This window comes from Pseudorca crassidens, chromosome 4 (genome assembly GCF_039906515.1).
Source record: "Pseudorca crassidens isolate mPseCra1 chromosome 4, mPseCra1.hap1, whole genome shotgun sequence".
NCBI lineage: Eukaryota > Metazoa > Chordata > Mammalia > Artiodactyla > Delphinidae > Pseudorca > Pseudorca crassidens.
The window spans coordinates 46,117,454-46,143,647 of record NC_090299.1 but is presented as its reverse complement, the minus strand read 5'-3'; the positions used below and the strand labels follow the sequence as shown (position 1 = coordinate 46,143,647).

General features: G+C 35.4%; 1 long non-coding RNA gene across 4 annotated transcripts in view; it reads right to left on the bottom strand.

Annotated features, from left to right (window-relative positions):
- LOC137223128 (uncharacterized) overlaps positions 1 to 26,194 on the bottom strand; it is an 82,928-nt gene that overhangs the window by 15,276 nt on the left and 41,458 nt on the right. For 3 of the 4 annotated variants that reach the window (XR_010942728.1, XR_010942730.1, XR_010942731.1), the window contains exons 2-3: positions 8,352 to 8,511; positions 6,020 to 6,146 (exon numbers count right to left, since the gene is read on the bottom strand). This is a non-coding gene — a long non-coding RNA (uncharacterized lncRNA). Of the gene's footprint in view, positions 1 to 5,121; positions 5,424 to 6,019; positions 6,147 to 8,351; positions 8,512 to 26,194 lie in introns of those variants that run through there. The other variant, XR_010942729.1, reaches the window with a different exon arrangement.

Sequence of the window (26,194 nt, the reverse complement as noted above, 5' to 3'; positions counted from 1 at the left end):
ACCAGAATACTCAGGGCATTCTTTTATCTTTTGAAGCTGCAGAACAGAGCTTCTCTACCTGTCTTGTGTCCCCCAACTGAAACTGAGGGCCTGTTATTTGTGGGCTGGGATACTCTGGGGTGATATGAGGCTTCACAGAGGGTCAGTGCTGGGAGAGTTGTCAGCCCGAAGGGCTGGTTTCCTCCTCTCACTGCAGCGTGTGGAATGCTGACCATGATGAATGTGTCCTAAGTAACTGCGCTGTTAGCATTGGGCATCTGACAAAGAATTGTCAGAATGTCTTACACAAAGAATTCCAGGGGAAGCAGATTTCTTCGATGTTTTCTTTTTTTTCTTCCTCCAACTTTTGTTCCAGTAATTGAACTCATGTCCAAAGATGAAGCAGAATTTGATGTTTTTTGTTCATCATTTATTCAGTTCATTTTATGTACCACTTTGATGAATAAAATATGTAAAATAACTGCTTTCATGGAGCTTACATTTTATACAGAAAATAAATATATCCGATATATTAGATAAATTAAATATATACTAATTCCCATGATAGATAGTATGAAAGAAAGCTGGATAATGGGGATGGAGAAAGAAAGAGGAAGCAGAAGGTGGTTAGTTGTTTTAGATTTAGTGGTCAGTATAGAGCTTTATGGTATGGGGACATTTGATCCAAGCTATGAACAAAAGAAGGGAGTGAGTCAAGATATCATTTGGGATGAAAGTGTTTCAAGCAGAGGGAAGTGCAAATGCAAAGTCTCTGAGTCAAAAGCATATCCTGATAAAGTAAGAAAAAATAAGTGGTAAGATATAAGGATAGCAGTGGGCCAGGTCACAAAAAGATTTTTTGTCAAAATAAAGCCTATGCATCATAATACGAGTGAGATGGGAAGACATAGGTACTTTTTTGTGTAGAGGAGTGAACTGCCTTCTGCCTACAGGAAGGAGAGACAGGAGTCAAGATCCAGAATGACGGTTAGGAGAAGGAGGGTATTGCAATTGTCTAGGAAAGAACAGCTGGGATTTGGAGCAGGTGAGTGTGGAGAGGAGTGTACGGGTTCTGCATGTATTTTGACCATAAAGAGGACAGATATTGATGGATTGGATGTGGAATGTGACAGAAACTGAGGAATTAAGTGTGACTTCAAGATTTGGAGCCTGAACAACTAGAAGAACAAATGTGACATTTGCTGAATTGCTGAGTTTTTTTCTTTGCTAGTACCAAAATGTATATGCAGAGATAAATGCTATCTTTCAAATGACTTTTCATAGAAGAATATTTACTAGTACAGTACTGCTGCTCAGCTCAGAGCAGTTAAAGTCCTTCTTAGGAATTCAGTTCGATTAATGAAATATAGAATATTCAGCCTCATTCAATTTCGTTTTTAAAACCAAACAGTAGAGTATATTTACCTTCATTTTAGCTCTTTCTAAGATGGGCTTTCCAATTTATTAGGCATTAGATAGTGAAGGCATTGAAGATAGTGAATATAAAATGTAGCAAAAAGATAAAATCTGAATATTTCATTGTAATATTACATGTGCAAGCAACTTGTAATTCCCTGCAAGGAACATAAACTCTCCAGACATATCCACCCAGGTGGTGCTAGTTGGTTTCTCTAATCCTACATATAAAATATTTTAACTTTACACAACTTGGCCATGAGAGTAAATATTGTAGTTTCTCAGGAAAGGTTGGAAAGCTGGGATTAAATTTGGCTGCATGTAAAAAAAAAAAAAAAAAAAGGAATGAAAGAGAGAGAGCAAAAGAAAAATCTAAGACTTTGTGCCATGAATATATAAAGATATGTTTTTCTTAAATAATAAGAAGTCTAGAGGTCACAATCCAGGTTCTTTGCTCAAGGAAGTCACGGCCCAGGCTCCTCTTAGCTTCCTTCTTTACTACGTTAGCATGTGGCTTTTATCTTTATTGATACAAAGGATATGACATAACTCCAGGTTCATGCCTGAATCCCAGGAATGAGAAAAGGGGAATGGAGAGGATAAAAGGCAAAAGTCATGGTCAACCAGAGTCTTCCCCTTCTATCAGGAAAACAATAGCCTGATCACAAGCCCCATTCTGTAGAATTCTGCTTATATCTTAACATACAGAACTGGCTCACATAGACACCATGAGTGTAGGATATAACTATTTTGTATTGTTGTTATAACTGTTTGGTTCTTTTCTTTTCTTTTTTTTTTTTTTTCACTTTGTATTGAACAATATTTCACATAACAAAAGATGTTTTTATGAAAAGGACACAGTTTGACAAATTTTCACTAATTGTATATACCAATCCAGTCTGTGCCCAGATCAAGGCAAAGGATGTTAGCAGTACCTGTGCACTCATCTGAGACTCTCTCTCAGTCACTGAGAGAGAAGAAATACAGTCTTAGTGCAGGGCTAGGCACACTGCTGATGTTCAAACAATGGTATCCATTATAAATGACTATTCTCTATGACTAATAGCTAAAATAATAATATGAACAATAGTAATACGGATAGTAATAGTAATTAACACATATTGAGAGCTTTCCAAGACTACGTACTGCTCATTTACCCCTCACGGCAACACTAATGCCAAGAACAATTATTATCCACATAGTATATATGAGAAAAGTAAGGATCAGAAAAGGTCAAATAAGTTGGTAGAAAATACACATCTGGTAAAATGGCATAACTGGGGTTTTAACCTATACAGCAAGTCTATAGAACTTTAACTTTGATTCCAGCAATGGTCACATCATTGTAAAGTAGTCACAGCCTTCCTAGTTAAGTGCAGGTAGAAGAACAAGTATCTGGGTACATACGGTAAGTTTTTAATCAAATTTTATGGGCTTAAAACACTTGCTAATAACATAATTAATTCACCCAGCATCTAACTATTTACAGAAAATAAATATTTAGAGCCAAAGTCCTTTTGCTAATCTTAGATAATGAACTATTTAGACCATATGAGTTGGCATTGTTTTTTTGACTAACTTAGAATAAAGATGTTTTCACCTAATGTAGTGAAGAGACACATTCACAAATAATACAAAAATTACAACCACATTGAACTAAGAAGCTGGTTCCCCTTGCTCAGCTCTAGAATATACAACAGAAGACCATGGTCAAATTCACTAGGAGACAAAAGGCCAAATCACATATGAAAGCTGTATGATCAAAGGGTCTTTGGAATTGCCAAAAAAACTGGACTGTATTTTCTCTGAGGTACTTAGACAATGCCCAGTTACCTTTGGTTATCCACTACTTCGTAAATTAAACTATTCTCATAACTTTCTTCAATATTTTTTCTTATCTCAAATTGGTAGTGTTTGTTGACATTGAAAAAATAATATTGAAATACATGTAGGTAGAAATGTCTTTTTCTGAGTGTGGGTCCCTTGTCTTTTTAAAATAACTTTCATTCACCAAACACCTATTTATAATCATTAGTGCCAGAGACTGGACGTGCAGAACCATGAGAGTATTGCTTTACTTTACAACTGAGATTTGTCATGAAAATTAAAAATTTCCAAGGATAAAACATAAAATGGAAGTCCAGTTGAGGAAAACTGCTAATTCATAGCTATCATTAATTGAGCAATTCCAAGAGGGCAGAAAGAATCTATTGGGTTTGCCAAAAAATTCTTTCAGGCTTTTCTGTAACATCTTATGGAAAACCCACATGAACTTTTTGGCCAAGCCAATATTTAACAATGGAAATTTATCCTCCTAGAAATTTATCATTTTGTCCAAGATAATGCAACTAGTAGAGCGAAGTCATGATTTGAACCCAGGGCACTATGACTCCAAAGCCTGTGATCTCAACTACTCTATAAAAACTTGAAGTAACCAATTCAATGCCTTAATAACACAGGAAACATCTTAATGTGAACTGGAAAAGTCGTACTATAAACCTCTTTGGGAACTGATAACTAAGAATGCTGAAATGAAAATTAGAAGTCATGAGTTCTGTAAGATATTGGGCATTTGACATCTTTGTTTAGTAATTTGTTTAGCTTTATTGGGAATTATTTATCTGTAAATTCTGTTTTGTAATAATCTACAGGTCTGTGAAATACTTCACATGCATAAGCTCATTTCTTCTTTGAGCCTCATTTGGTCTTATCCATGGAACAGAAACATATTATCACTGATAAATATTTCCTAAAATTTGGACCTACATGGAATTCAGGAAAAATCCTGCCTTGAAATAGAAAACTCTAGGCTCTTTAAAGAATGGAAACATTTTTATTGCATTTATCACTGTATCCTCAGGACCAAAAATAGGGACTTTGTAAATGTGAATTAATTTTTTTAATAAAAACTGTAAAATGAGAAGGAAGTCACCCTTAAAACAGATATTTTTCTCACAATTTTTTCAATTAATTTTACAAACCAATATTTAATGAAAAATGTGTCATCAAAGTACTTAGGATTTCAAGCTGGAACTGCATAGGATGGGTGGATGATTTCTGTAATTCAAGGCACAGAGGGAGACAGGCAACTACTCATGCCATGCACTTTTTAAAGTACAGAAGAATTCCAGTTCAAATGCGGGTGATAAGAAAGCCTTCATTTCAAACTGGAAATCTTCCCAGGTTGATGTCTATTCCAGTTTATTAGGTGTGGGCACTTAATAAGATATAGAGCTCGTTTTTTTTTCTCATACACTAAGTTCATTCTGAGCAAATGTATCTCGAAATTCTAGCCTGGATCTCTGAAGACCCAGAGGGCTTCATCCTGGGGTGGCATCTTTATGACTAGGAACCTAGTCAGTTCTTTTGTATTCAGACTACCCAAGTCATCCAGGAACTCTGCTCATCTTTTGAACACGGCTTTTTCCAGTCAACTCCAGAACTTCTCACTTCCTGAAAGGTACAGTGAAACTTGATGGATAATTCCTCTAGGAATTATCCCCAAAACAATCCCCAAAACAATCCCCAAAACAAGTGCCCCAAAACAATCCATTTTCCCAAATGTCTATAAAGCATCCACATACAAGTATAGTTTTCTAAGAACCAGTTTTCGTAAATAATGTGAGAAAAAAATGTAGGGAGGTAAGTGGGTGTGGTAGAAGGATAGTACCATGATCCATAAATTAGAGAATTCTGCACACTAAAGTCTTATACTTCAGAGCATTTTATTGTATCGCACAATTCCATGGGTTGACCTGGGCCCAGCTGGGTTATTTCTCTCCTGGCCTCACTGGGTTGTCTCATGTGTTTTAGTCAGATGACAGCTGTAGCAGAGGCTAGATGTCTGCTCTCTTGTGCTCCTCCCTTTGGCCTCTCTCCTTCCACATGGCAGGTTATCCTCCATCGTCTTTTCATGTGGCTATTCTCTCTGTCAGTCTAGCTTGGGATTTTTTGGTGGCTCAGGGTTTCAAGAGGAAGAAAACAGAGACCAGAACTCAGAAGTCTGAGAATATCGCATCTTCTACATTCTGTTGGTAAAATCGATCATAGGTTCAAGGGAGAGGATATAAGTTCCTTCTCCTGAAAGAGCCTAACTACCACAGGTATGACTCATTTAAACTACAAATGTATATACAGTTGGTTATTATTACTATTATATCAGTGTCACAGGTTCTTTCCGAGAGATTTGCAACCAGATAACAGCTTTTTGATTATTGGTACCAACAGGAAGCTGTTAGTACTGTGGTGTGGTAGACATCACAGTGGGGAAACAGGTAATCAGGAGTCTGCAGCTGAAAGGAGACCTATTGGTTCATGTAGAATGAGAAAAAGACCATAGTTTTGGTGTAAGGAAAACTGGGGGTTAGCGCCTGGCTCTGGTACTCTCTAGTTCTGTGACAGCAGATGCTGAAATTTTCTGAGACTCAGGTCATCTGTGCTAATGTTCCAGTGGCTGTGACTGTAACAAACTACTCCAAAGTTGAGTGGCATAAAATAAAACAGCATGATTTGTTCTTGGATCTGCAATCTGGTCAGGAAAAAGGAAAGTTCTTTCCTCCTCTCACCATCAGGTAGGGTGGCTCAAAAACTGAGGGCTTGAATATCTGAAGTCTCTTTTACTCACATGCTGGGACTTGGAGTTGAACAGCTGGGGCTTCTTGAGCTAGTCTCTCTGTCTTCATATGGTTACTGAAGCATATTGAGTTCAGGGGAACTGGACTTCATTCATGGATGTACAGGGTTCCAAAGACCTGGGAGAGACAGCCAATTAGAAATTTATGGAATTTGTATATCAGTCTATTCATGAGGAGTGAGTCATTTAATGTTGATGCATATTCAAGGGGTGAGGAATTAGACTCCACTTTTTGTGGGAAAAGTGTCAAAGAATTTGCAGACATGTTTTAAAACTTAACAGCTCTGATAGGATATTATCAACCTCAAATTAGCTGCTGATTCAGTGAGTGTCAGTCAAGGCTCACTATGCATTCAGTTCCTTTCTCTCCTCACCTGGCCCATATCCTCCTGCTGTACCCCTACTTCAATTTCCCAAAATATCATTTGAAAAGATTCAGAGAGAGCATCCTTTCAAGATCCTCTGTATCACAGGTCTCTCTGGAATCTTCAAGTCATGCCCAAGCAGATTCTTCTGTGCTGGCTTAGGTATCTGCCTAACATCAGCCTACTCAGAAGGTTCAAGTAATCTTTTAGAAGGGCTAGTTTGAGGCAAGATGAACCAGGCACTGGCTTGCTTACTGGGAAGTCAGCCTCTCCCCTACCTGGCAGGACTTCAACTTGCTATGTGTGTAGGGTTGGCTCCAGGTAGCTCTAGAGTTGAGAGGAAGCCCAGAAAGAGTGCAGAAACAATCTCTGAAGTCTTGAGGAAGCTCGGGATGAGTCCATAGGGGGCTCTGTTTTTAATTCTGCAGCTAGTTTATACAAAGTAGGGCAGATATCTCTGCCTCCTTAAGATTCAACCTTTTTGTTCTTCCTTAATGCCACTACCTTGGATTCCTGGTCAGCAACACATCTTTCAAGATTCAGCTGAAATATCATCACCTCTATTTTATTTTATTATTATTATTTTTTTATTTTTTTTTGCGGTACGTGGGCTTCTCACTGCTGTGGACTCTCCCATTGCGGAGCACAGGCTCCGGACACGCAGGCTCAGAGGCCATGGCTCACGGGCCCAGCCACTCCACGGCATGTGGGATCTTCCTAGACCGGGGCACGAACCCATGTCCCCTGCATCAGCAGGCGGACTCTCAACCACTGCGCCACCAGGGAAGCCCCATCACCTCTATTTTAATTGGATTCTTTCAAGATAGAATAATCCTTCTCTTTTTGTGTTTCCACAAAAATATATACAGACTTCTATTACAAAATATTTTATCAATTCCTCTTTATTTTCTTGTCTGTTTTCTCTTATTATGCTATAAACCTCCTATGGAAAAAGCAGACATCTTGGGCATCATTTTATCTCTGGTGACTGGCTCATCACTCCTCACATAGTGTATGCTACATAAATGCTTACTGAATGGATGGGAAAACAATGACTATGCTAACGTTATCTGTCCTTTCTCTCCCTTATATCTGCTGTAATATTACCAAACAGGGACACACAGATTAATATGCTTTTAAAGTATTAATTCATCTCTCAATGCTATGTGGTTTTATTATAAGTAATTTTATGAAGTGAATGTCAAGAAAAAAATAACAAAATCATCAGGCAAAAATTAAACATGATTCTGTGTTTCCATTCTTTGCTGAAATGAAAAAAAGGAGAAGTAGAGGTTTCTTAAATTTCCTGTTTTCAGTGGAGGCTAGATAAAATAGTCATGGCTGTTAAGGGAAGGGTGACCAGAACATTGACAAGATTTGTGATGATGTCATATGTATAAGTACTAAAGGGCCTTAGTTTTGTTTGTTTGTTTTCTTTTTTTTTTTTTTTTTTAGGCTGGATAAACAGAGACTCAAGGCTACAACATCCAGTGATAATTGATTTGAATTGTGTAGAGGACTGTCAGATGAAAGAGATTTATGCTTTTTGTTCAGATCTACAGGGAGAATTGTAATCAATGGATGGAAATTGAAAGGAGTCATCATAAACAAAAATGATTATGAACATGGGCTTTGGCATCAGACAAAAGAGGTTAAACTCTCAGCTCTGCTGTTCATGAGCTATGTTTTTTTTTTAACATCTTTATTGGAGTATAATTGCTTTACAATATTGTAAATGTTGTGTTAGTTAACATTATGTAACGTTGTGTTAGTTTCTGCTGTATAACAAAGTGAATCAGCTCTAAGTATACATATATTCCCATATCCCCTCCCTCTTGCATCTCCCTCTCAGCCTCCCTATCCCACCCCTCTAAGCTATGGTTTTTTGAAGCAAGTGATTTAACCTTTCTGAACCTAATTTTTCTGTTTTCTAAAATGGAGACGATAATAACACTTACTTTATAGAGATATTTTAAGGAGTAGATGAAGCAGGAGGTGTATTATGCTTAACCAAGTGGAAGGGCTACAGTAAAAGCTCAGTCAATCAATGGGAGGATGGACCTGATTACATTTGTAGTTGTTTCTCATTTTTATTTTCCAGACCTAGGATTTTAAAATCTAAAAGATAAGAGCACAGACATCTCAGATTAGTAAGCCACTTTCTGTATGAGAGCAGAGCCTGGATGACATTGTGAAGAAGGTAGACTGTTTTCAGAATGGCAAAGGGTATAACCAGGAAATGTAGAAACCAGACATCATATCTGGGAAGGCAGACACAGAACTGAGGCATGAGGAGAAGATAATATCTTTTTAAGGAGTAAAAACCATGTATCAGAATTTTTGCTCATAATTTTGTCATCATTTATTATCACAGCAACCCTGCAAGTGGTGATTTTTTTTTTGCATTTTAAAAATAAGAAAGCTGAGGTTATGTATTTGGTGCAACATTTATAAAGACAAATGAAACTTACAGATTCACTTGAAGAAACTCACATTGTAGTTGAGAAGAAAAAAAATAGGTATGTCTATGTTCTTTATAGAACCTTATTATATACAGAACTGTAGATTTTACCCGGGAGTGGGCTGACAATAAAGAAAGGAGTGGAAATAGAGTTCTCCCCTTCCAGACACCTTTCTCCATTAATATGTCCATTGCTGCATTAACCTTGTTTGACAATAACTCCATACTAGTGAATCATGTCAAGTTTACTAAAAATAAGAATAATAGGCATCATTTATTGACAGATATTATATGCTCCAGCTAGACACAATTTTGAGAGTTTGGTAAATTTTCTTTTGAGAGATGTGTGTATTCAACTCAAGAAAAGGTATTTAACTTTCTCCAATTGACATAACTCTGAATTGGGGAATGGTGGAGTTAGGATGAAAAATGTGATTACCAAACTCTTAACACCCATGTTTTACTCCTGTGCAAGGGGGCAAACTTCCATGGTCAAGTCCTGAGCAACCCGGAGAGCCACAAAAGGTTCCTCAGTGCGGGATAAGGGAAAGATGCTTGAAGGCCCATTTGATCCACCTACTCCTGTTACCTGGGTCTAGTAGAAAGACAGGCCTCAGGTGTGGTGGAATAATTTCACGGCGGGGTGTCGAACACCAACCATCTTCATGAAGGCACATGAATAGTGACCCAGAATGACATGGTGCGGTAAAGAAAAGCGTTCTGGATTAGCAAGCAGGAGAATTGAACTTGGGCTCCATTTGCTGTGTAACGCGGGAATAAGTGAACGTCTTCTGGATCTTGTTTTCTTCATCTCCACAAGGAAAAACTTGGGGGAGAGTAAATTTTAAGCATACTTTTCAGCTGAAAAATGTTACTGTTTTCTGTTTCTCAAATAGCAAAACCCAGTCCAATGTATGGCATTTGAATTATGCATTTTTTCTATAAATGTGGGTGCTTTAGAATCTCAGACAATAGAAATATTATCAACAAACAGAAACATTTGCAATTCTCGTGCAGATCTAGTTAAAACCCTTTCAGTCTGTAAAATTGGGTGATAATTTTAACTATTATATTTTTTTCTTGATTGAATATTTTGGCAAGAAATTTTAAACACAATATAACTTGGATGGTTTTGGTATTAGAATCAGGTGACACGACTACCACACCTCAAAAAAGTTCTGATAGGTATTTTGGCACAACTTGCTCAATAAATTAGCTTTAACATCAGAGCAAGGAAATGTGTTCAATTGCTACCAGAAATGTGCCCTACGGGAGCTATATAAAATAAATTCAGGCTTAGCAATGTTTGAAGAGAAAATTATTTTTGAGTGTGCTTCTTTTAAATGCAAATGGAATTTGAAGATGTGCACTGGCACTTTCTATCCCAGTGGAGTTTTATAACCAATTATTATTTTTATCATTCCTCTTTTCCACCATGTATCCAGAGCACCCAGGCAACCAAATGATTAGAATTATTCTTCTTTATTTTTCAACATCTACAACATGGCAGTCTTTTTGTAGGAGATAAGGTAAATCATTACTGCAAAGCATTTTTGAAATCCATTCTGGGGTCTTGATGTTTACCCATAAAAAGATTTTAGATAATAAAATACCATTATTGTCTACTAAAATGTACACATGTGACTTAGAAAGCAAGTCCATATGCTCTTTATCTCCTCTTATGAGCTTTCATCAGGAAGATATTTTTAGTTGAACTTATAGTCACATACCACACACACTCAGATAGACAATGTCATGTTAATTTTTTATCTACTCATATAGTTGATAATCTAAAAGGGAACCAAGCTGAAATGTTTGATCTCCAACCACAAAAAACGGTATTGATTACTGATGAACAAATTAATTGTGTGATAATATTTTATTTTAGAAGTCATATTTAACCATATGTGAACAAACTGTTTTAAATTTACTTGGATGTCTTCATTTTTAAAATAGTTATTTTTACCTCAGTGATATATTAAACAATTCCTTTTGATGTACTAATAATTAAACAATTCCTTCTGGTGTCGATTTACTAATATTTTATGAATTTAATAAAGGTATCATATAGACCCTAATAATCAATTAAACGATAATTGTGTTTCCTAATTTGTGAGAATCTCTGTATTGATACTGTGGATAGATATAAGATACAATATTTTTCGTCTGTCTTTAAGCACTTTGTTATTCAATGTGGGGTTGAAGTTGAGGGGAGGAATTTGTACCTAAATTCACATGGTGGTTATTCAATTATCGTTTCCTAAATAAAAGAAAACTGAGAGATGAGACATAATTTAAGTATTGTGCACTCATCCATGAAGTTTTAAGCCTTTAGAGTTAAGAAAAGCTCAGTGAGTGAATTTTGAAAAGGGAAAAAGTTCTTGAAACAAGTAAACCTTAAACTGAAGTCTTTCAAGGAAGAGTAGGTTATAAATTAGGAAAAGAGAGGTAAGCAGACACTGTGTAAAAACAGCCAGAGAAGGGAGTATCAATGAGCACAGAGATTTGTGGAGAATGATTATAGTCTAACCTGTTATATATTTTGAAAATCTTACCCTTATTTGGCTCAGAGACAGCATAAATAATGTCCATATTATTTTAGTTTTCCTTATGTCATTCCTCAAGGTTTATATATTACAAAACTAAGAACACTCTCAGTACATTTAATCTAAATTGCCTGTATTCCCCACCTCATAAACACATGCACACACATACACACATGTGCATTCACTCTCTCTCTCACACTGACACACACATACCCCTAACACACACGTAAACAAAATACTCTGCTCTATGGTATTTCCTGGATTTCTTCTCTGTTGAATTTTTAGCATATGTCTTTTATCCTAGCATTCATTTTTATGTCAGATAAATCTTTTAGAGCCTCACATAGTGGAGCAGAAAGAAATCTTTCATGAAATGACTTTTAGCAAAAATTCTTCCACTTTACTATGTAGCCTGTGCAAATCATTTAATTTCCTGAACTCAACCTTTATCTTTAAAACAGAGATAGAAAATTACTTACATCCTAAAATGAATATCCTACAAGGTTTTTGAGAATCAAACAGAATAATGTCCACGGAAGAAGTTGTGTAAATGCTAAAGTAGTAACAAAAGCAACAAACTGTGATTATTATCCAAACATATAGATACTTCTCAGTTAACTCACCAATTATAGAGGCATATGATACAAACAAGATAACTACTTTAAGACTGATTCTTTTATTCTCTTGGCATGTTCTCTTTGCTTTATACAAAATCAAACCAGTTCTATGGCATGTAAAACATCAAAGTGTCAATAAAAAGAGGACATAAAAGGTGTACAAGATGAGTCTATAAGATCACATAAAAAGTGGCAATTTCCACAGGCACAAGAAACATTTTTGTCTTGACTTAGATTCTCACCTTCTATAACTCACCATGGAAAATTGTTCAAAACGTTTTCCCAACTAAACTTGTATTGAATGTCACCAGTGGTAGGAATCATCGCCACTTGAAGGTAGATTTGACTTTTAAAAACTGCTGAACATCAATCACAGTGAATCCTGGTGAAAGGGTGGAGTGAATAAGCTGAACAATAGCATTTTATATTTAAAAATAAACTTAAAACTTTTAAAATATATTTGGTTCAAAGGGTGGTTCAGAAGACATTTTTTAAATCAATGTGAGGAACAGATATAACTGAATTAATTTCATTATCTTCACTCTTGTGGATATAGCACGTTTTTGGATATAGAAAAAAGTTCAAGAGTGTTTTTAAAAATCAGGCTGAATACATTATCGTCATGCCTCATCCACTGCCTCACACTGGGTACAAGAGTCTGCAAAGTTACCCAGATGAGACAAAGTATTCACCCATGCACAAATTCCTGGTCTCACACCTAATCTGACTTTTTCAGGATTTACTCTTGCTCGTGGTTTTTATATTTAAATAATACATGTCTCTTGACTCTTTGGAGATGATATTAAAGGAGACGAAAGACAAGAAGCAGCCAGCAGTAGCCATTTGGGCTCAAGTTATATACAAATCAGTTTGGATGATCTCTGTTTACCATAAATCTTTAAACTAGGTATTCTCTTTGTGCTCCAGCCTCCCTTTCTCAGACATTCAGCCTACAGAGCATAGCCCCTGCCTGGATGCTGTCACCTTGGATTACACAATTGGATTTCCCTCTGTCTCCTTGGTCAGGATTTTCTAACTGGTTATCACTCCCATGATCCGTTTCTCTTTATCTCTTTATCACACATGAGCTGACTCTCTTCCAGACTCTTCCATGCCAGCATCTGGGCCGCCTCCAGACAATCCTCTAAGAGGATCTGGACATTCTTTACAGGATGGTTTCAATTTTTGACTCTACCTATTTACAACGTGAATACAATTTTGGCCTTTATCTCCACCTTCCTGTCTTTCAGGATTAAGACTTTATCCTGACATAGATCACATCTGCCTAAATCCAGCATCTTTCCATCTCATCTGTTCTTTCCAGTGATTTGAACCCTAGTAGGTATTTCCCCTTCTACTCCAACATTCACAAATTCTTATCATGTTATATGTAGTGTAGCTAAAATAGAGTTAAATGATATATTAAATTCCTACATAGATTTATAAAGTCTCCACTAGTTGAATAAAGATAAATTAGAGTAAGCACCTTATAAGTTTATCTGTTATGCATCCCAGACACTGTACTAGGCATTCTTACTGTTTAGTCATTTAATCTTCAAAATGACCCTGCAAATTTATATTCAATAATTATTTGTTGAATGAATTAATATTGGTTTGCTGTATTTGGTTTCTTCATATCAGCCCAGCCCTGCCTCTACATTAAATATTTGGGAATTTTATGAGTAAAATTCAATCTTCCAGGAGAAGGATGGAGTTTGGCAGGGCCATAACATATAGCATGGATCTGCACTTAGTCCATGAAATACAGTGGCAAGCACAAAAATGAGAAGGCAACATAATTTTTGGTGTGCCAATGCTTCAAGAGAGGCTATCATTTAGGAAAACAGAAGATGAAGTCAGGGAAAGCTGTCCCTCGTTGGTGAAAGTCTACCCGGGAATCTTCCTAAACTGAGTAGACACAATGCCAAAAGAAATCTGGCTAAGTTTGTATTTCTTTAACTATAGCCTCCATTTCTGGGTGACTTTGCTTATAGATTATAGAATTGGAGGATCCATCTGCCAGGATGGGAAAAGTTTTGGTGTCTCCTCTCCGAGTCAGAACAGAATACTGTCCTAAGAGGTAACATTTCCCAAAATACTCTTAAGAACTCTTCCTTAATGATCTATTTTAGAGATGTTTTCCTGAAATGATATACACTCAAGTCATTTTATATATTAGTATTTTTGCATTTATTTTATTAGTAACAAAACATGCCCGTTATTTATTTTCTTTAATTATATATAAAATGATGTGGCTGATGGCCTCTAGAAGAGAGTATATAAGCAGAGTATAAAAGAAGGGAAAGTGTAATCAAGTGTACTGCACACCTCCTATGTGAGACCACAAGTTAAACACTTTAAATCATGTCATTTGATTAAAAGTCAGTAAGATGATTATTATTCCTATTTTATAAATGAGAATACTAACTGTTTACAAGTTTAATGAAATCTTCCAGTCACCCACTTAGCAATCAGATCAAATATTTTAGAACAGTGTTTTCTAATACTTGGTTGGTGCTTTTAAAAAGGAAAATGAAAATCCAGGGTCTTCATGCTCCATTTAACCAATTTTTCAAAAACATTGAAATCATATTTAAATACTGTCATGTTATTTAAGCAATTTATTTTGGTGCCAACATGATTGTAAATATAAACCTACATTTTGGCACTAAAATATTGAGACATTATGCTATTTTGATACTGCTATTAAAATGACACTGAATATTCTTATATTTTAAAAATATTATCATGGAAGTAATAGCAGAATTTTAAAATATCTTTTTAAACACATAGGGTCTAGAAGATGTGTTCCAGTTTTCTAAGGAGATTTGCCTATCATTGGCAAATGTTTCTGAGATCCTCCTCTAAGCACAAAATTTGGTGGTTCTAAGTTATCTAATTTTTTCTTAATTTCAGAATATTTCCTCTAGTTGTAGTAATTTTCTTAGAGCTGTACAGAGCCAGTCTCTGGAAATTCAATCAACACAATAAGGTTGAAATTTTATATCTGAAAATTTCATCATGGGATGCCTAGATTTCTCAATGTGGGGCTTCTGAGTTTAGTTTCTCATCTCTCAGGTGAAAGTTAAGTAGTATTTACTCCCTTGAAGTTACTTTGACACTAACATTTTGCATGTCTTTCTCCACTGATGTGTTTAATGGGGAAGACTTCTCTCCCTTTAGTCCAGAATTAAAGGGATCATCATAAATGCAACCATAAGATGAACAGAAGCCAAACAGCTATTGGTGATCATAGACACGATAATGTAAGTCAAAGACTGACATGGTTCATGTCACTGAGGGGGATTACTCAGCAGTTCAAAACATACAGTTGCAAGGAATGCTGTCTGTGGGTTCCTCCTAAGAAAAACAAACCCCAGCAGGAAAGGGAAGGCTGACATTTCGAACGTATGAATCCCCAAGAACTAAGGAAAAGGGGAAAGGAATATAACCGGTATTTATTTAACACGTTATTATGCTGCTTATATTCTGTTTAATTCTTAGGACAATCTTGTGTAGTTGGCTATTAGTCCCATTTTACAGATAAGGAAACTGAGGAGCAATAAATTCTACAAATAGTCAGTGACAAGACTGGATAGGTACTCTAGGTCTCTCTGGCACTAAAACTCACACTCTTTTCCATATGTCCTATTTCCTCTCTACTGAGGGAAATGGATATTGGATCAGGGGATTCATTTGGGACATAACAGTTAGTAGTTCTAAACCCAAACTTTTTATTTTTTCCCTGAATTGCTTTGAAACTTGTATCAATGCTTGGTTTCTTCTGTTATAATGCCCTTCCTGGTAGGTAGAGGGTGATAATTCCATTCTGCAGCAGCTCATGGTCCTGAATTCAATGTGCAAATAAACAATTCTCATAAAATATCTTCAAAATAGAGATATATTCATGGACTTAAATGTTTAACTATTTATGGGACTTAATTATGTTCAGTATTAAATGTTTAAGAAAATAGCAATATGAATAGAAAATAGAATATATGAATTCACCCAGATTATATGAAAAAGTCTTAGAAGAATCTCAAATTATAGTTCCAGCTCTGCCCCTAACTAGTGTGGAATGCTGTCTGTTCTGTTTCTTCATGTGAGAATGAAGAGAAGAGGTATTCTCTTTTCCTCTGTATATATTTTAGAACTAAGGTAGTAATATAAACTCTGTCAGGTGATGACAGTTTTTCTTTTATATTAGGCATTATGAAAAGAGAAGAGTATATACTCGTACACTGTCTTCAGAAAGACATAGGACTATTGATACATGGCAAACCCCGTTAAGTGGCCCTATTTCTTCATGGGTTGTCGTGTGTGACTTGGTCACAGTCTCTGAGTCATCTATGATGATGCCTTAGCTCACTCTCTATTAACTACCCTCCTTATAGGAGAAGGTTAATGATGATGAAAAGTGAAAAAAGCAGAGCCAGGGAGTGAAACTTGGCCTCCCGGTCATGATTTTCCCATTCCCTATCTCAGAAGGTGCCATGTCTGAAAATCTGCAAGGAACTCCCTATGCGTAATCATAGTGATGATAATAATAATAGCTATCACTAACTAAGCCAGGCACAGAACTAAGTTTTTACAAAGCTAACTAACTTAAGACTCACAGCACTTACTCACTAAGTTCCCACTTTTCCCTGCCCCCCCCCCTTTTTTTAATAATAAGAAAAGTCTAGCATAATTAGGTCACTTGCCCGGTGTTCAAATAGTTGCAAAGTGAGAGAACCAGGAATGTAGATCTTCACAACTTGAAATTTCACTCTGTAAATCTTCAGATTCTATAGATTCCCAACTATATTGCCCACATGGGTACTGACTCAGAATTTTAATTTTTGCCTTATTTTTATAGTGATTGTAAATTAATATTTTTAAATCTACTACTGATTGTCCTCGATACATGTGTGCTGGTGTACATATATATTTTATACAAGATAATCACTCATTACAACAATTTTCCAGACTGTTAATTTCATCTTAGGCTGGATGGATTGAGGCACAAAGAAGCTCTAACTCCCCCATGTTCTCTGAGTTTTTAAGAGGTAGAGCAGAGCTTGGAACACAGGCACTTTTAAAACCAAATCTATTGCCCATCCCTTGATTTCTCATAGCTTTGTAACACATTCAGTTAATCATAGAGTGATTATTTAATACATACCATACCAGACAACTTTTAAGATTTGCATGAGGTGAGCTCAATGCATAGATGCTATATGTGGTAAATAAAATACACCAGTTAAGATTATTTATTAGGATGGCCTGTAAGGATTTTCCATTTCTCACCTAACTACTGTCTCTTTGACCTTAAACCCCAACTCATGTTTATTTACTCTTTGACTTGAAAAACCAACATGGTTATTGGAGAATGAACTGGCTGAACTGGCTGAAGAATTTGAGCTCACTGACCACTCCTTGCTCTGCCCCTGGCCAAATCATCTTCAGATCACTGTGCCTAAAAAAGCAGCTGGGACTCCACTTCTGTGCAGAAACATTTTTGACTGAGAATCAAGAAACCTGGATTCTGTAATTGGCTCTGCTGTGAAAGAGCAAAGTGACCTTGGCAAGTTGCTTGAGGTCTCTAAACCTCAGTTGCCTTGTCTGTGAGTGGAAGTTTTGAAATAGATGATCTTCAAATGCCCTTTTAGTTCTGAGGGTCTATAAACACTCTTCTCCCTAGCCCGCTCCCAGAATAGGGTTGCTGCTGCCATCCCATATTGTTACCAGAGAGGAGAGAAGGAAACAATGGTAAATAATTCCATTGTGTGGTTGCTTTTGAGCATCTAATGAAAATCACAGTGATTTGCTCACAAACAAAGGAGCTGCCTTCCCAGTATTTATCTGGTTTCTAGAAGGATATTGTTTAAGTTTTACATCAATAATTCCTTTTCTCTGATTACCTATTCAGGAGAAGTATTCAGTTTTCAAGATTCCCCCTGTAATCCTCAGGCCTTCATCCTTCCCTTCTTTCCCCTCCTTGATGACTCTGTTCTCTTCAGTGACGCTAGTCACTGTGCCCCCACTTTCTTACCATGTATCTCCACTTTATCACCATCACCCATATTCTCCACGATGAAGCCCTTATCAGGCCAGCAGGCATTTTCACAAAGCCTGTCAAGCACATTCCCGGTGCTTGGGTTGTCCATTTCTGTCACCCAAGCTCTAGATAAGGTGACTGTCTAATGCAATCTCACCAGGGACATCCCTGATAGCTTATTCTACACCTACCATGAAAATCCATGTTTGTATAACAGCAGCATCTCAGTAACTGCAAGAAATAATTTATTCATGGAAAAATGAAGATTAAGCAAACTTTCTGTCATTTCACAGAATAAGCTCTTGTAGAAAGCAAATAGGAAAACTAAGTCCAAGGTGTTCCGATTCCTAGAAGACAGAATTCACACCACTGATCTACCCAACTACTGTATTCTCTCCCCACCCTTACTTCCTCCCATAGACATTCATTGAGCACCTACTATGTGACAGACACTATGTTATAAGCTGAAGATACAGAAAAGAATAAGTCAGATGTTATCCCTGTCCTCATAGAATTAACAGTTTAACCTACCTCTATTAAGGCACTGATTATGTTTTGTTATAAATTTATAGTTTTTAGATATTCTTCTCCAATAGATTGTGAGGTTTTAGAGAGCAGAAGAACTTATCTAAATCATATCTGATTGCAATGGTTGCAAATAGTTCTCAGTATACAGGAGAGATTTAATAAATATAAATGTAAAAAAAACATGGATTTGTATAAATATACACAAATATATACAAATCTCCAATGACTTTTCATTAATGTAAAATAAGACCCAATGCCTTGCCATAGCCTACAGAGCCTTCCTTGATGACTCCTATGCCTCAATTTTTCCAACTTTCAGTCTCACTTCCAGTATCCTTTTTTTTTCCTTCCATAAGTAGGTCAAATTATTACTAACCTCAGGACCTTTATATATGCTACATACTCTCCACCCGAAATGCTTTTGACCTGGTGCAAGGCACAGTGAGCTCTTTCTTGTAACTCTGCTCTCAATTCAAATGGCATTCAGTGACCACTAGCTCTGTAGTGTCCTTCAGCCTCTCTGAGTAATTATATTACTCTAGTGTATTTTCTTTAGAACACTTATCATTATGTAAAATAACCTAGCTGTCTCTAACTTGATAAGTCACAACCTCTCTGGACTTTTAGCCTAATTTATAAACCTAGAAAATTAGACTCAATTATTTCTTCAGCTCCTTTGAGTTTTGAAATCTTATTACCTCTTAGAAAAGATTTCACACACAAAAAAGACCAGATCATGCTCAATTTTTTTAACATTTTTTCAGTCAACAACATATTGTGTACATTCAGGTGTAAGCCTGTGATACTGGTTGTCAGAGATTAGAGATAACTTAGTCACTTCCTTTAGAGTAGGAAGTTGATTGATTGATTGATATACTTCATGTATTACCCTTACTAATCACTTTCATAAGAATATAGCACTTATTCTTTTGTGTTTCTATAGTAACTTTTTGTTGTTCTTGAATTTATTGATTTCTTTTTTTCTTTTCTTTTATTTTCTTTTGTTTTTAATGGACACAGTGCAAACACTGAAAGAGAATATATACCACATTAAAAAAAAAATGTCCTGAATTTACAGATGTAAGAATCCCATTTGGGTAGGACTATCCATGAAGATTAGTGGAAGGAGGTAGGATATGAACTAAGCCTTAACTTATGGCGATTATTCAACAGTTGTTTCTAAAGCCAATCTAAGCAGAGGGATCCTTGTTTTAAGTTTTGTTTTAAGTAAAATGTAGGACACAGGAGTTTACCACCTGTTTGGAGGAGAAAATGGTGAAAATCCCAGGTCATTCAAAATTCATTCAGCTGTATATCTTCTTCTTTTTTTTTTTTTTTTTTTTTTTGAGCAATTCAAGTTTATTTGCACTTACACAGATTTGGAGTATTTATAAAGGATTATTGATTAAGAGATACACACTTGCTTGCATTATTCCAGTATTCATGTCAAAAGTAGAAGGAAACCTCCATGTGGGGGTCTATGGGGTTGACAGTTATCCAGAGAAGGGGTCATGGGTGTGACAAACACCTTGGGGGTGCTCTGGAACATAGGCAGCCAAGGGTTATTGTAACCCAGATGAAAGCACAGAGGTTTGAGGAAGCACAGATGGACACCTCTCAAACCAGCTGAACTGGGTCTGGTAGGCTACCTAAAGGAGACGGTGCTTGAACTAGGTGTTGAAGGGTAAAGAGAACTGGTAGGAAGATGGGTGTAAAGAGAGGCAGAGATAACATGATGGAAAGCCTGGAAGTACCATATAAGATAACTCCAAGGAGTTGAGAATTAAATGAGATAACATGAAACCTCATCTCACTGATAAACGCATAGCATAGTGCCTGATATATACTAACCTTTCAAATATTCATTTCTTAATTGATAGGTTTGTCTAGATAGAAGTAAGATAAAACTCTGACCATGCACCCATTCCCTGAATGAAGGCTAGTGATAAAAGTATCATTTCTACCTACAGAAGGTTTGGCAGAAAATATAGTTTGTGCTACATACCAGGAAAAGAGAGAACATTACAAGAAGTTGACATGAAAGTGTAAAAAGCAGCTAAATATTACAGTCATCCAAGAATATTTGCAGTTTGCATCATTGAAATGAAGACTGTGACATTCTAGAACTCTGTCTTTAGAACCTTTTGCTTTCCAGGCTAAGTCCGGATTGAGGAGAGATATTACCCCCTGGCTCCTTCCCTAGAATAGGTAGATAAGGTTGAGATATGTATTGAGGATAAAACACTTCTAGAGCCTTGAACATAAAACACTTGTTTTCAGGAGTGGAGGGAAGGTGAAAGCATGACTGGTCCTTATCTATTTCTTATCTATTCTGTATTTATCAAAGCTCAGTGGTAGGACAGGAACAACTAGCTTATGGAGAGTAGGAACAAATGCCCCAGCTCTGTGTATGATGACTCTAGGATAGAGTTACCAGATAAAAGACAGGGTGTCTAGTTAAATTTGAATTCAACTAAACAATGAATATATATAATATATATATATGTACTAATATATATAATATATATATTAGCCTAACTCTTTCCCATGCAATATTTGGAATATATATATATATATATATATATACTAAAAATGTCATTTTGTTTATTCTAAATTCAAATTTAACTGGATATCCTCTATTTGTATTTGCTAAATCTGGCATCTCTATTCTACGATTAACCTTGCTGGACTGGAAAAATTATCCAGAGAAGTACTAAAAATACCTATGTTAACTGAATAAACATTATGAAAACAAAATTTAGCCAAGGGAATAGAAGGGAAGTAGCAAACATACTTTCTTTTTTAAATTTTCATGAAAAACAATAATACTATTAGCATCAGTTTTCTACCCTAGAGGTACTTCTTTTTTCCAGCATTCTTTTGTACATTATTCATATGCTAAACAAAAAAGAGCTAAGCTGGCTTCAAGCTGATTGGTAGTTGTATGGCAACCATGTTGTTTTGATGATGCTTTTATGTTGGTTTCAACAAAGTTGCCTAAAAAAAACATGAATAGGCAATGCACAAAAGAAATACAAATAAAAATAAAGACATGAACAACTGTTCATCTGTACTAGTAATCAGATGTGAGAATTAAAATAACAAAATACTATTTTTTCCACACCAATTTGATTAAGATTTTAAAAATGAAAATGCTAAAAATTGCTGAGTGTGCGTTATGACAGGCTGTTTCATAAGCTATTGTAGAAGTAAAACTAGGTACATAATTTCTGGAAAGCAATTTGACATATTGCTTACATAAAGAATCTTAAAAGTGTTCACATCCAGTGATCCAGTATTTTCTTATCTAGGCATCTACCTGAAAGAAATAATCAGAAAAACACTCAAAATGGATGTATAAAGTTATTGCTGCAATTATCTATTACAAAAATATAGTAGAATGTAATCTAAGTATGTATCTATACAGGAATGTTTAAATGAATTTTGTTAAATGAAAACAATGTCACATCACATAGTTTCTTAAAGAATATTTACACCCAAGGGAATGTACATACAAAATGTTAAAAAAACAGAGAGATCAGCTCGGTGCTTTGCAATGGCCTAGAGGGTGAGATAGGGAGGATGGGAGGGAGGCTCAAGAGGGAAGGGATATAGGGATGTATGTATGCATACATCTGATTCACTTTATTGTGAGACAGAGGCCAGTCCAGTATTGTGAAGCAGTTATACTCCAATAAAGATATATTAAAAAAAAAAAAAGATTAACTGGCTAATATCTAGCTAGGATGGGTCAGATAGCAGTGGCAGAGAGCAAAGAAACAGGTAAAATAGATATTACATTAAAAGTGACATAGTTGGATCACTGATAAACTGTTTTGAGTAAATGACAATAAATAGGAATCTTGAGAAAACTAAGGCTAATGAAAGAGTTAAACCAGATTCTCTTGAGATAGGTCTAACCTAACAATAAAACTATATGATTTTATAATTAAAGTAGAGAAAAATAAATATAGATGTTTTACCTACTCAATTTAGCTCTTGTTCCTGTCTTTGTGTAAGGTTCAAATTTCATAGTACAAATTATGTTCTTGAGATCTGATGTTTTCTCCAAAATGGATAATCATCATTTATTTTTTAATGCAATGCCAAGAACTTCAACAAATAAAATTTAATTATTCAGAAAACGAAAACCTACAGAATCTAAGTGTTGTATTTAACATTATTCCAATTTTGAGACATATGGGTGTGCATGTGATATATGTGTGTTTGTGTTCATGTGCCTGTGCATCTGTGTTTTTCATATTCAGAGTTAATGCATCAAGAAAACACTAGAGAAAAATACACTAAATATGAATAATGCTTATCTGTAGATTGGGAACAGTATGTGTATTTTAATAATGTTTATGCTTCCATATATTTCACATTTTCTACATTGAGTATTATCAATTCATGATAAAATATGTTTTAAATGGGTTTAACAGATGTTATAATTTCGTATGAAAAAGATCTATTTTTATCTACCAAATTAAGACAAAACATTGATATATGTAAATGATATGTGTAAATAAGAAATCAACTGGGATATGGAAAATTTCTAATTAAATGACTGAATGGGATTGCTTTCTGCCTTTCACTCTATCTTCTACTACAAAAAAGAAATGTTGACGATTAGCAACTTTTTTATCATAATTCTATAAGGATTTGAGTGTATAATTAGTTTTCCTATTTAAAATATTTTTTAATTAATTAATGTTTTAGTCACACCACAGCAGGCAGGATCTTCGTTCCCCGACCAGAATCCGTGCCCCCTGCAGTGGAAGTGTGAAGTCTTAACCACTGGACCATCAGGGAAGTCCCTAAAATATTAATATAATTACATAAATGTATACAATTGAGTAGTGAATAGTCTCATTTTAAGGTGAGAGTATCACCTTTTGGGGATTTAGGGTCAAAATATGCATTTTGTAAAGTTTAGATGTTATATTTTATAACATGACTCAAACATTGAAAATATAAAAGCTAGAAGTCTACATACCATTTACTTACAATCTAAATAATGCAACTTGTATCTATATTAAAAATCAATTGATTTTTTCCTTTTTTCTTGAATCTCATCAATTTAAGACATTTCAAGAACAGTGAAAAATAGAATCTGTTTCTTGTGTAGTATGTTAGAGTTACATTTACATAAATAACTGTTTGAGTCAATCTAAAATAGTACTTAAGACAACTGAAAAATAAAATGATTCATTTTAATTGACTTTATCTGACAAAGTCAAAAGAGTCAAATATTTTCTCTGGATAATTAAGAGATCAATATTTTCAAAATTTTTGTAAGTAATTTGGTTCCAATCTGCAGATCAAATCATTTCTGAGTCACATTCAACGTCGCTTGCTGCTATCTCTGTTTCAAAATTGTGTATTTTACAGGAATCAAGTAGTTGAAATCTGCTATTTAAATATCTGTACAACAAAATGGTTAAAATCTCTGTGGAGACTCAGAATGATACGGATTTGAAATTTGAGACTCAACTTCCTCAATTATAAGTGTAACCTTTCAGAAGTTCTTAAGCCTTCTGAAATTCTGAATCATCATCTATAAAACAGGACCCAAAATGTACCTACCTCATTAGGTTGTAGAAAAACATAATGAGGTGACACCTGCGATGTTTTTAACCCTGTACTTGGAAATTTCCTAAGCATTCAATTAATTATATCCATTATATCCATTTTTTTAAAAAAGCACAATTGTTTCTGTAATCCTTAGTCCCTAAATGTCAGACAATGCATTTAAAAAGAGTTTCTTTCAAAAATATTTCCTCTCAGCAAACATCTACCTACAAGTGGGCATTCAAGAGTAAAGTGTTCAATGAATCTTATCTGTAAAACAAGAGAAATACATTTAAATATCTTTCCCCTCCTCTCCTTGTTTTCCTTGTGACTTTAAAACATTTATATTTGAAATAGTAAAAACAAAAAATGAACAACCAACCAACTGAAAAAAAACAAGTCATTGTTGTGAAAGAGGTATCTGTGATTTTTTTTTTAATGCGACACAGTAGCTTATTCCAATTTAATTTTTCATAAATGCCGCCACCTAGTGTTCACTAATCCAACTTTTAGTATTGACCTTAAACTTATATTAATGTGGAAGTAATGTTCCCCAGTTTCACAGAGGCAAATAACATCAACAGTCAATGTATTTCATGTTTCCAATTCTTTTTTTTTTTTTTTTTTTTGCGGTATGCGGGAGCACAGGCTCCGGACGCACAGGCTTAGCGGCCATGGCTCACAGGCCTAGCCGCTCCCCGGCATGTGGGATCTTCCCGGACCGGGGCACGAACCCGTGTCCCCTGCATCGGCAGGCGGACTCTCAACCACTGCGCCACCAGGGAAGCCCCATGTTTCCAATTCTTTTAAAAAGACTTCTGTTATTTGAAATAAGAAAGAAATGGTGAAGTATGAACAAGCACAGTAGCTGAAGTCCAGCATTGTAGACATGGTATATCACTTTGTAAAATACAAATACACTTTAATTATAGTTCTTTCTCTCTCCCTCCCTCTGTTGCTCTCTCCTACTCTCTCCCTGCAACAGTTCTTTACAAATTCTTTGCTTTCCATTGGATCTATAGCTCCCAGCACATAGTTGGTGCTCAGTGGAAAACATCATGAATGTAATAAAATACCTAATTCTTGTATGCCAGGGGTTGTTTTAATCAGTTCTTATATAATATCTCACTTAACTCCTAAAACCTTTGCGAAAGATTCTATTATTTTTTCCATTTACAGATGAGGAAACTGAAGCCTAGGGAAGCTGAATAACTTTACATGAACATGTAGCTGATGAGTAGTCAGGCCAGGAATTGAAGTCATTAGTCCGACTCAAGAGTTCTCACTTTCAACCATTAGTGGCCAATGAATTATCACATTTGCAAAAATGGTTTGGATCTCAGAATACTTACAGCTGTGCCATGTTGATTGATAAATGAGAATTCAGAGGTAAACATGTTTGAAATCATTTATAATTCTAGAATATATCACTATTTCTAATGAATTTGAAACATGTTATGGAACTGAACTGAAACTATTGAGGGTAATTGAAATGTGTCACTGATTAACAAAATAGAAACATATTTTGTTCTACCTCCAAAAAATGAATACATACTAATAGGTTAGATGTTTGAATTTGTTCTTTTTTAAATGAATTGTAATCTCTCCAACAAAAATTACATGCAAAAGTAGGACAACTTAACTAAGGAGGTGCTTTGCCTATTTAAATCAATGGCTTACTGGTGTGATTTTAATTATATTATGCAATTTTTTCTATTATATTAGTATGTTATATTGCAAGTAATTTTTATTTTTTGCTTTTACCATTATCTTTTCCCCTTTTGTTCTACAAAGACAGGCTTCTAAGTTTAGGTAACTGTTTTAGATCAGAAACTTGACATGAGAATACTGATATTCATTGAAAGGTCACCCATTCATCAGTTTCATACCATAAACATCTGTACTAATGACAAAGGAAAAATTGTATGTATTTTGTCTTGCTAAAAACAAACATTGAAGGGAGAGTAGTGGTGTAATTAAAGTAATAGACCCAACAATCATCACACAACAAGTAGATAAGTAATCATAACTCATCTAC